Source organism: Struthio camelus, chromosome 1, assembly GCF_040807025.1.
Source record: "Struthio camelus isolate bStrCam1 chromosome 1, bStrCam1.hap1, whole genome shotgun sequence".
NCBI lineage: Eukaryota > Metazoa > Chordata > Aves > Struthioniformes > Struthionidae > Struthio > Struthio camelus.
The window spans coordinates 112852470-112860595 of record NC_090942.1 but is presented as its reverse complement, the minus strand read 5'-3'; the positions used below and the strand labels follow the sequence as shown (position 1 = coordinate 112860595).

At 39.1% G+C, this 8126-nt stretch overlaps 1 protein-coding gene across 1 annotated transcript in view; it reads left to right on the top strand.

Annotated features, from left to right (window-relative positions):
• Positions 1 to 2200: 2200 nt before the first annotated feature.
• The window catches only part of NRIP1 (nuclear receptor interacting protein 1), a 126975-nt gene continuing 121049 nt past the window's right edge, over positions 2201 to 8126 (top strand). Inside the window, exon 1 of the mRNA XM_068910945.1 lies at positions 2201 to 2301. The gene's annotated coding sequence lies outside the window, so the exon portion shown is untranslated. The remainder of the gene's footprint in view (positions 2302 to 8126) is intronic.

The window sequence follows — 8126 nt, the reverse complement described above, 5'->3', positions numbered from 1 at the left end:
GGAAGGGTGCTTTCCCGTGTGCTAAGAGAGGGTGCTAATCTCCGTTTTGAGAACCGAATGGCTTCTGCTGTGCTGCTCTAATCCTCCAGCTAGAATGAGCCAAACTCTCTGTTACTCAGCTGAGCAAAGCTCCCACTGAGTTATGCTTGATTAACAGCTACGGCATTTGGTTCTGCATAATTGTGATGAGAAATGCCTTAGCGTTTCTGCTCAGCCTAGCCAACATCGATCTCCACAGCTGCTGGTTCCCAGCATTTCCCAGCTACTACGTGGGGAGGGAGGGAAATCTGCACTTTGAGCAGCTGCAAAATGCTGTATTAGGCAAAGCCCTGGTAAGACTGGTAAGTGGGAATGAGAGTTAGGCAAGTGGCAAAGCACAGAGCTCTCTCTCTTCCAGCACGCTTACAGTTTCATTGTCTAGAAAGTGTTGTTGGCTACTTTTTCTTTATTTAAAAAAAAAAAAAAAGTAATTGGGTTGCTGGCTTTGCCTTTTGGGATTTGTGCAGTGCAAAGGCCATTAGTATTTAGCATTACGTAAGACCTTTTATGGGTCTGTCTTGATGGTGAGAGAAGGTCTGTTTCTCTTAATGGAGCTGACAAACCTGATTTCAAACAATTTTTAGTGTCTTGGGCAGTGAGAGTGAATTCCACAATGCAGTATGGTCTCCAAGTGGTAAAGTTATGTTCCCTGAGTTACAGGGGGATCATGAGTGTACATCATGGAGCATGGGCTGCCGAAAACTGTATTCTTTAGACAGACTGTGAGGTTTCCCCTGCTGACTATTGCCCATGACTTTCTAATTGATCCATGCAGTTTGAAAATCTGCCTGTCAGACATGGATAGCGATACTGTATTGGTGCTAGGCTATGACTATATGCAAGAGTCACTTTATGCAGAAAATAGTCTTTGGTCAATATTGCCTCTAAAAAAACCCAGAAATACTGTGCTGTACTTGTCTAACGATCACTGAATTCAAAAACCTCTATTTATCCCTTCAAAAAACACAGTCAAACTGTGTACACTGGAAAAAAGTAGATATTATATAGGGCTGTTATTAAAACACCTTAAGTGTCCTACTCGGCCTTTGAATTAAAAAAATAAGCAAAAGGCCTGCATGCTGCATAGTCTTTAACTAAAGAGGTGCAGTTAATGAATTAGGTTTGAACCTGCACTGTGATTTTTGTGAGAGGCGGATTATGAAAAGGGCGTTAAACTTAGGGAATCTATAATATTTGGCAGGGAGTTCATTAGTTTTCATTTCCATACCCTTGGCTCATTCCTTAAAAATTACATGTACGTAGAATGGACAGGAGAAATTTCCTCTTGTGAGTAATACTCTTTCAGTATCTTAACTTTTCTATATCAATATGAAATGATTATAGAAAAAAAATCAACATGAACATCATTTTGTTTCTACTGCAGAATTATTAGGTTCGGGTAATGACTTGTCTATTATGCTTGATCACCAATTCTTTGCTGTATAGGTCCCCAATGGTAATCCCCCTTAGCTTGAACAACAATGTGGCTTGAATGAGGACTTCAGGGTATAGCAATGAGGAGAAGTGGCATATGCGGGCTTGTGATTCGGAGGTGCAGATGCGCAGTCGCTGTGCTGGCAGTGAAGTGCCCTTGTCCTGTGTGCTCTCTGTGAGTCTGGTTTTGAGAAGCATAAGGCTCTTCACACTGGTTGAAATTGCTCTGGGGTCAGTCTCTTTATCCTTCTTGGGAGAGGGAACCTGGATCCTGCTGTCCTCACTATTGACCATAATATAGTTCCATTCCTTTGGTTTAAAGACCATAATTCTCGTTGTTTACTTGTTCAGCTTCTTTCCGGTCTGCAAGGGTGTAATGACAGGTAAAGGTATATGGCTGGTATGTCTAAAAGGCTGGATGCTAATTTTTGGGACAGTAATAGGTATAAGTAGATGAATTTCTACTGAGGGGTGCAAATTTATTTGATTTTTCTGTGTCGAATGGGGATATCACTAAGGAAGTAATTGTCTTAATGTTTTGCTTTCTTTTTATGAACGAATAACTGACATTTTGTCCTAATTCTTTCTCTGAATTCTGGGAGTTATATGCCATCTGAAGAGTGATTCCTCTACCCCCTACCCTTGGAAACACAAGTAACTCCTTTTCATTTTTTGAAATTAGTCTTCCCAAATATCCAGGTGTTGTGTCTGAAGAGCCAAGAAGAGCAGATGTGGGGAAAAAGAAACTGGAGAGCAACAGAAAATATCATAAAATAGATATCTGCCACTCAAAACCATACGTTTCTCATATCTACTTTTGTCTGCTTGGTATGTAGCCTACACCAGTTTAGATTATAGTTCCTGATACTCTGAGTGGGTGGAAACAAGTTGGGGTACGCTTTAGGATGGTCTGATCTCATCTATTTTTCCTTTATATACCTCTCATATACATACTTCTCTGAATTTGGTCTCATCTGTGAGGCCTTGAAATGTTAATGTAATGTATGTAATGTAAGAATTCAGTACAGAAGCTGCTGCCACATCTCAGAAGTTGTGTGGCTCTGCTTTGCCTGCTCTATAATTTCCAGTGCCGCTTTTGCTTGCATAGGATAAAAAGAAAGTGAGGGACAAGTAAATTACGGCAGTACAGTCTATGGTACTTTGTAGCTTTTATGAGGCTCCTATGCCTGACTGCAGAGAGTTTCTTTACTCTGCTGCATTTCATTTTACAGTGTCCACTCTGTATTCCAATTTCTAGCAAAATTTTAAGGAGTATTATTTTGTTGCTGATGTTGTTCATGAATTACAGTTTTAATGGATAGGGAGCTTATATGGAGAAAAGGGCTCCTAATGTGTGTGTATATGTTACTGTCATCCTTTCTTTTTGTTTTAGGTGCTTTTCTATAGGAAATCTACTCTTGCATTTCTGACAGTGCAGCTGTACTAACTGAAATGACTGATTACATGCTTTTTGAAGGACATGTATGAATCTGCAAATATATTTACATTTCCTAATTAATGTTTTAAAGATTTTTAACTTGAGATTGAAATGACTCTAAACTTCAACGAGGTTAATGCTAATATGTGTTGGATCTAATCTTTGATACCCAGGACACCCTGGGAAACTAATGATCGCTGCAGGGGTTCAATATCTGTACCTATGTAATTCCTCTTTTTAGCTTTTTAGAATGGGGGGAGGGGGAAATGTGTGTGTGTGTGTGTGTGTGTGTGTGTGTGTGTATGTGTGAGGGGGAATTAAAGATATATTTTTATAGATAGTTAGCAAGAGCCATGGGCATTATGGGAGCCCTAAATATGGGAGAATATAACTGAACTTGGCTGAAGAATAGGCCATCTTTAGTCTCCTGCACAGCACCAAATGTTACTCCAAATGAATCCTCACTGAGGTTCATGGAAGACTAAAGCTTATTGTCTGAGCAGCATTTCAGTTCTAACTTTTGCACAAGGCCCCTCCCTTTAAGCAAGAGACCTCCTGTTTCTAAGCTGTAATTGTCCCTTCCAAATATTTGGCCAAATCAAATACTGGTGCAGATCAACATACCTTCATTGCCTTTAGCAGGCTAATGCTCCTTCACCTCTCAAGCCTTATAGTTGACCGTTTGCCAAAGGCAACCTTGTCATAAATTAATATGAAAAATATACTTGATTTTTAGTAACAGTTTGTTTAATTTTTTTTTCTTTTAGCAGAATCTAAATCTTTTAGCAGCATCTTCAACTGTGTCACACAATTTAAAACTAAACAAGTCTTTTTTTAATACTAAATTATATTAAATCATCTTGAGCTCTGGGTTGAGAGACATATTACGCTGGTACACTAGAGCAGAGAGTAAGACACAGAGGAATGTAGGCTGTTTCCAAAAATTAAAAGAAATACAAATGACTTTACCTGATTTACCCTGCTGGAACATGTGGCTTGGCTTGGCTTTGCTTACAGAAAAAAAACAAAGAAACAAACCCCCCAAACAGAGTACATGAAGATATAACAACAACTCAGTAGGAGGCATAATACAGATTTGCTTCATGTAGAAATCCCTTTGATTTGTTTTTCTTTCATGTGTAGCACTATTATTTATAACTCTAGCATTTATTTGCATGTCTCTAACTGTAGTGTTTACTCCCAGGAATTGTTTTTTGATGGCTGATTGCCCCAAATCGAGGATGGCTAGATAACCTTGCCTTCAGCTAAAATAGCTTGGTGGTTTTTTCAGCAGCGGAAATACAAGTATTGATAGAATACGAAAGTCAAATTTTTTTTTCTTTACCCAGTAACCTGTATACAGAATAAAATGAAATCTGACCTTCTAGAAAAACTTATAACGTAATATTAAGGACCTTTTCCAGAAATCTGATTCTTAGGTTGAAATATAAACTGAAAATGCCTTTGATTCTACTTGTTTTCCCCTACTTGCAATGTATTCAGAAACCTAGTAAAATAACATTTTCTTGGAGGATAATGACCTAATGAAAAAGCATGGCTTCCATTTTAACTCATGGAAATTTAACTCAGAATAAACTTTAATAGACTTTTCTAAACATGTTGATAACTAAGACTAGACACCGGCCAGAGATGTGACTACTATTATCATCTTGACTTACATTCCTTAATCACTCCCTGAGATATCCTATATGTACACTAAGCATGTATTCTAAGCCAAATCTCCCTATTAAAAACATTCATAAAGCCTCTGGATGCCATGAAATCCAAATAGAGGTTGCTCGTTGGACCCTTCCATTATTTCCTCAGTTATAGTTGCTTTCATTGCAGATGTGTTGAATTATTGCATCAATACAGTTACTACTATATTCTACAGTTACTGCTATACATAAAAAAGGTAATGCTGATGCCTTGAAAAATGCATCTATCTGTTCACCTTGTTCTTGTGCTATCCAAGTACCTCATGTGTGTAGAAAACAAGTAGTGCCATAGGCAATAAAAGTTAAAGTCTGACTTCCTATAGATTTTGCTTAATACATAGGTTTCCTTGTATGTAATAAATTAACATGGCAACTTCTCCTCAGTAGAGCGATTATCTTTCCTCTACCCTACCATCTATAGATGTACACAACTTTATCTGACAAAATATTTTTTATAACTGTTACCATTTTGTTAAAATTTGATTGAAATTACCCAGGAAATTCAGAAGTTTTGCAAGATAGTCAAATGAATTGGGGCACGTATGCAGGCAGTTGTATCAACTGACTTCCTTTGGAAGACTGACTGATAATGAAACCTGACTTGCTAAATCAAAGGTCCTTGAACTATATACTGGACTACGGAATCTGCACCCTGCATTCATCATGGAGGGAGGAAAAGAGAACACCAGTATTGTTGACAGATCTGATTTGCTGCAACTCAGAACTATTGTTCCAGTTCTCGGAGATCTCTGAAAGGATTTTATTCTGGAATAATATTGGTAGGATGGTGACTGATTTGGTTGTGCTCCCCCCCTCCTTCCCAATGTGTAAGAGTTTTGGAGATTTCAGAAAATGTTCCTTCCACAGCATTAGCTGAAAGCTTTAAAAAAAATGTTATAAACCCGCAGTGTTCTCTCTCTTCCAACCAGCAGTAAAATTCAGGGCATTTGAGTTGCTCTGTTTCAATTTTGAGTATCTCTTTTTTCAAATTGTTAACCTTTCATTGCAGACAAAACTTTAGAAACTAAAGTATTTCATTTTGAAAACTCAAAATACATATACAGTTGGAATATTGAGAACTTTAAAATATTCTAGAGCTGAGAATACTGTCAAAATGCATCCTTTCTCAGGAGAAGTCTTGTTCCTTGGGACAGGTATTTTCTCATGTCCCACGGGGAAGAGTAGACGTATAACCAAAAAGTGCTTGGCTTTTTCTATATTCATTCTGTGCCAGCCCTTCCCTCAGCAGCATCTGATGGGAAGTCCAAAAGGAACTGTGTCCTCTGAATGGTTTTCTCTCCCCCTCCTTTTTCCCCTTTCTTCTAATTTCTCTTCCTAGAAGGGAATATCTCAGGCTTCCAAGAATTAGGGATACTTGGATAATTGAAGATAGACTGACAGCACTATTTCTAGACGGACAATGACTATCTGCCTGTAACCTGAAATTCTAAAATACTGATGATCACCTAAGCTAAACAGATTGGCTAGAGTGGCTATAGGTTGTTTTAAATAGCCCATTATCCATAGTTTTCGTGTAAGCAAATACTTCAGGAAGGTTTTTTAAGTGGAGTTGGCATTGCAGAAATCATCTTTAAAGAAAAAAAAAAAACCATACACACCCTAGGCATCAAAAAATAAAGTGACATTTATTTGAAGATAAGGTTACCATAGCTTTCACTTGTAGTTCACTTCCTTGTGGCTGAAAAATGTGATTCTTGAAATGTCCTGTACATGTGTTATCTGAATAACTGCTAGCACTGGCTGGGGTGTTGTTTATAATCAGTCCCAGAAAGTTTGTGTTTCATCTCCAAATGAGTATCCACATGTGCATGCATATGTGCTACAAGAGTAATGTTTTCATGCTAAAAACTGAAGTGTCTTAACTACCCCAACGATGTTACCAAAGTGGGATCTTCTGAGACGCGCAACAGTACTTATATGTGAGGTTTACTGTTCTTGCTCTGTATGATTACTCAGAAGTTACACTTGAGAAAAGAGCATGCAGTGTAAAAGTAGTTTCTGAAAAGTAAGGAAAAAAGAGATTTTGTTATATCCTACGGGAGCTGTGCTCTCTGTGTATGTTCTGACAGGACTCCTAAAGCTAAAGCTTCTAACAGTGAGACACATGCACGTGTGTGAGATGTGCCTATGTGCTGGGGAGGCACTGCATAATGTTCACTACTTCTCCCCTACTGTCACTGCTGCTTTCATTACGGAGGAAGAAGGAGCTATTTGGCATTGCTGCTGGAGGAGCTGAGGTTTTTTTTCTTCTTTCTTCTATCTTTCTTCTTTTTCTTCTGATCACTCTGACATTATTCTGCTGGTTTAGTCAGTTGAATTTTCTTCCTGCCGGAATTATTCCTGCTTTAAAAATGGAAAGTTGGCTCCGAGAGTCTCCTGTTTGGGATTTTCATCTTTTGTATTTTAGCTTCCTTTCAGCGAGCTCTTTCTCTTTATAGCTCTGATTGCTGGTGTCTTCGGCAGGTGCCTCTGTCCCCGTTCCACGGGCCCAGGGAGTCACCAACAAGCACTCAGCGGTACCCTGGGTCCTCCCTGAAACTTTGCATGATGAACGTCTGTCTTCGCTGCTTGTGATGGCCTCAGGCAATTCGGATTGCTTCTGGTTTTTAGAGCTGCTTTAAGGATGTTTGTTGGAGCCCTTGGGTCCTGTGTTAGACAGGAGCTGATCCCCTGCAAAGTTGCCATTAATTCAGATTTTTAAAGCTGTGTCAACATGGCAGACTTGGACAAGCCTGTCTTGTTCAGGGTTATATGAATTAGCATCATCTGACTGGCAAAATCACCTAGCATAAATGAAGTTAACACTTTTTAGTGGAGCAGGTTTTTGGTAATAGTTCATTGATGGTGGCAACTGAGGCGAAGGGAGGTCATGACAGAAAGGCTTGCTTCTGTCTTGTTGTTCCTCCATTAAGGGAACGTTGCTAGTGTAGTAGAGTGGTATTCCTGTACCAGTAAAGGGCTTTCAGTATTGCTTTAGACTCTGTAGGTTGTTTGTTGGAAGGAATTGTCTTAAGAATAGTTATCTTGGGCTAAATGTGATGATCTCAGCTGCCTTGGCTAATGCTCTGTGCAACAACAGTTTGCGTCCAGAGCACTGAGGCTGCTTAGCTCCTCTACCCCAGCTCTCGGCGTGCATGGGGCAGGTACAAGAACATGGCAAAGCAGGTGTAAGCAGCAGCGGTTAACTTTGGAGGATGAGATACTATTGAGGTTCTCATCTGGTTGGTTTTGTTTATTTCTCATGCTCAAATACTGAAGATGAGTATCTCTTAGAGCTATGCAAAGCCACCTACTAGAGTAATTTTCTCACTAGACCTAGGTCTTGTGTTTTCCACTGCATAGCTGTATTATCTGCAATCCTGTAAGAGCTATATGCTTCAACTAGTTAAAACCATTTCCTGGTTTCAGGTTTGCTGATAGCCTTTAACCACAAACGTCCCATAGCCTTAACAGGCTAATATATGTGCATATCAACT